This window comes from Tenrec ecaudatus, chromosome 2 (genome assembly GCF_050624435.1).
Source record: "Tenrec ecaudatus isolate mTenEca1 chromosome 2, mTenEca1.hap1, whole genome shotgun sequence".
NCBI classification, from domain to species: Eukaryota; Metazoa; Chordata; class Mammalia; order Afrosoricida; family Tenrecidae; genus Tenrec; species Tenrec ecaudatus.
Genome location: NC_134531.1, coordinates 22164320 through 22168781, shown reverse-complemented (window position 1 = coordinate 22168781; position 4462 = coordinate 22164320).

Sequence of the window (4462 nt, the reverse complement as noted above, 5' to 3'; positions counted from 1 at the left end):
ATTTTTGTCTAGCTTCTACTGTACCAAATCTACTACTCTTTTAATTGATTGATTCTTTCTGATGACATAGCCAAAATAAATCCATTAAAGTTTCAACATGTTCTCCTCTATGGTGTAATATGGTTTTTATTCTTTCTAAAATCAAACTCACTTTTCATTAAGTCATTTACAACACTAAAAGCTGGGGTAGAACTGCCTCTGGGAGGTTCTGGTAGCATAAGTGCGTGTGGGAGTAGAAAGGCTCATCTTCCTCAGGTGCCTCGTGGTTTCGAACTGCAAAATTTGTGGTTAGAAGCCCTACCCATAACACATTACACCACCAGGCACCAATTTTTCTCTTAAACCTGGTTTACTTATGTTTCCAGAAATATGTGATCTATTCAATAATCTTTCGTTTTGTTCATTTTACTTAAAAAAATAATTTTATTGGGGTTTCCTACAGCTCTTAACACAATCCATATACATATCCATGTGTCAAGCACATTTGTACATTAATTGCCACCATCATTTTCAAAACATTGTCTATCTACTTAAGCCCTTGGTATCAGCTCCTCATTTTTTTTACCTACCTTCCCCCCTTCCCTCATGAATCCTTGATAATTTATCTTTTTGTTTTTCATGTCTTATACCTAATGCTGTCTCCCTTTATCAATTTTTCTGTTGTCCATCTTCCCTGGGAGGGGCCTATATGTCAATTATTGTGGTCAGTTTCTGCCTACTTCGCCCCCCTTCCCTGCCCCTCCTATTATCGCTACTCTCATTTTTGGCCATGAGGGGTTGATCTGTCCTAGATTCCTGTGTTGAGAGCTCTTCTCTGTACCGGTGTACATGTTCTGGTCTAGTCAGATTTGCAAAGGAGAATTGGGGCATGATTGTGGGACGGGAAAGAGTGGAGGAAGCATTAAAGGACTAGAGGAAAGTTGTGTGTTTCATCGGAACTATACTGCACCGTGATTGGCTCATCTCTTCCTTGTGCCCCTTCTGAAAGGGATGTTCAATTGACTATAGATGGGCTTTACTACATTCGTTAGAACTTATACAAAGAACGTTGTTGGGGAAATATAAAACAAAACAAAAATAATTAACAGGACAAGAAAAAGGTGTTATATTAAACACTTAAGACAGCAATAACTTAAGGTTCTGGTTTAACGATATGTAGCTAACATCTCTCTAGTACCAGGGACAAAGAGAATAGGTTGCTAGTTAAACCTTAAACTACACATAATATTGCAACAAAAGTGATTTGAGATGGAATGGATGTAAAGGAAATGGAGTGATGATGGAGTAATTAAGCTTTCTAGCTAAATCTCAATGAAACATACATGATATGATGGGGGGAGTTACTGTGATAATCATTTTATATGTGTCTTAGAAGCATATGGCATCCTGAAATAATGTGTCCATATATGTTGTTGTGTAATGAGTTTTCTTACGGTGCTTATGTAGATTAGTTATTCAAGTGTGACACGGAGACCAATACCACCTGTCATTAATTTAACTGTGATACAGACTGTAAAATGTGTATATTGCACAGTTATGTAGTGAAGGTGGTGACTACTTACACAAACATTTTATATAAAAATGACATTAGTTCATGCATAATCAACTTATTTTAGGTCTAGAAAAATACACAAAATCTAAATTGTACACACACACAAGGCTTCAAAAAGTTCATAGAAAAATTAAATTATCTGGCATTTCCATTTTTTTCACTAACTTTTAAAAATCCCTTTACCAAGCATGTATGAACACACGCACGCATGCACACACACACACACACACACACACACACATACATGCTTGGTAAAGTTCAGAGTCTGTGAAGAAGAAGAGCTTCAAGGTGATCAACTAACACAGTGACTGGAACGAATTTAAACATAACAACTGTGAGAACGGTCAGGACAAGGCAATGTTTTCTTCTGCTGTGCATTGGGTTTCTATGGGTCAGAATTGTCTCAACAATGAAACATACACATGTATGCACAATATATTATTTTATATATGTTGTCATATGCTGGGTAATATCCATCCTGGCAATAGTCAGCTGCATGTATGTCCACAGTACCATGTTAGAGTAGAGTTCATAAATCCCAGTTAGAGAATGGAATGTCGTAAACACCAACTTCCCATATGCAATATTTTTATCTGTTTTGTATAATTATATACCAGCAACTGACTCTGGTAGGTGTATAATGGCATTATATATATATAAAAACATGTGCCTCAGTAGCCATAATAAATATCTATATTTCTGAAATATATATAATATACAAACTTTTCTATCTGAAAATATATATCAACTTACAGGCAGCAGCATCCTATATTGCTTATTGTACTTCTCTTGAGTATTGTACCACTGCAGCCTTAGATCTCTGTCTAATCTTCTATCGAAAATATTACTGTGAAGTCAATTATGGGTCTCAAACATAGGAAAACAGTGCTAGTGTGAGCAGCTAATAGAAAAAGAAGAAATGTCCATTTAAAAGTTAAATAAAAATGTATTAAATAACATGATGGTGGGAAACCAGTGAATGCTATAACTTTGGTTTAAGTATGTCACAGTTGACAATAATTTTGATCCTCATAAACAAAGACAAAATTATCTGAACTCAACAGAAAGCTACACGGTTTGTGACAAAGGCAAAAATTGATAATAAAGTATATTGAGGACCAAACACAAAAATGAATACCTTATGCTATTTGACGGAGGCACCAAGCTTGTTTATAATGCTCAATGACAGAGTAGATTCAGACTACCATATAGTGTTTGTGCAATATGAAAACCACATAACATTATATTTCACAGAACATATTGTGAACATTAAGAAATCCTTGACTCTAACTAGCTTACCTTCGGAACCATAGAACATTTGATTCAAAAGGATCCAGGAAACAAAAATGCTATTGCTGCCTTCTTCTATAGGTAATTTGACACTCATTATTTTTGTTAGTCCCATTATTAAATTATTTTTCAACAGTTTAATTGCCATATAATTCATATATCATATACTTTACTTCATTCACCTCGAGAAGAGCTATACAGTCATCATCACAGTCAGATTTAGGTAATTTTCTTCATTCTTGTACCCATCATTACTAGCTCCCAATCACCCCAATTAAGTTTGACTCAATAGTAACGTACTTAAAAAATGAAAATTTAGGGTGGACTATGTTGTTCTGAGTTGCCATTGAGTCCGGTCCTACTTATAGCCACGCTACAATGGAAAAATACACTGCCTGATCCAGCATCAAGAGAAGTTTTGCAAGATTTACAGAGTTATTACTAAGATCTAAAAGTCTGCTTGTAACAATGTTTTTTATAATAATGTATGCCTTTAGTTAAATAGTGCATTTACTTTAATACCTTATTACAACTCTGGGAATATTTAATTGATTCTATCCCCTATGGGAGTGGCACAGGACCAGGCAATGTCTCGTTCCTTGGCACAGAGAGCTGCTATGAATCTGAACTGTCTCTGACACCTAACAACAATATTGCTCTAGAACAAAAAGAATAATCTTGCTTTTCCTTTATATCTTTATGTATCTCATACGAACACATGTATCACACACATGAAAATCAAAGCAGAATGAAAACATATTGATTGCAAACAGATTCATTATTTGCAAGATACATATTTTTGGTTCCTTCTTTTTAAAACTAAAAATATACTGTCATATTTAAATAAATCAAATGAAAGTCACATCTTCTCCCCAACATCCTTCATTTGTATGTAAATGGTATATGAGCCATTACAATTTTGATACATGATGTCATACTTTTTCATGTTTTTGTACCACACATATTCACTCTAAACACACACAAGTCATCTCCATTTCACTTAATTAATTTGAATTATGCTTGTCATAAAGTTACATAATTTTTCTATATATTTGTTAAATATTTTATTAGACTTATCGACGCCACTTATTTGTAATTCTGTTGTGGTTTACATATTGCTGTGTTACTAGGAATTATGTGACAGGTATTTTAATGAACTCTCACCTTGGGAGACAGTTTTTGTGGAGCTTCTCAACAAATGTAGACTAGAATGACTTGGTGACTTACCAGGGAATGCCAGAAAGGCTGTGGGAAAACAGGATTAGTAGACAAGATAATTTTCCCCATGAACTCTTTGAAATCTTCTCATGCTTATATTTTTTAAAAGGGTAAGGACTATGGACAACCTATGAATAATAAGGAGAATTTTTCTGATATAGTTCCAGAAGATGAATCCTTTATTTGGAAGGCATTGAAAACTTTCAGGGAAGGGACTCAAAATAGTACTGCGTGCTCAAAACAGAGCCAACTTGAATATTGTAGATAGAGTGAACCTTTTGGAACCTTTATTTAATGATGAGACACAACTCAAAATGAAAGGAAAAAAGCTGAAAATATACATTAATAATCATAACGGGGCTATATGATGTATGAATCTAGGAAAATTGAAAGGCATTCTAA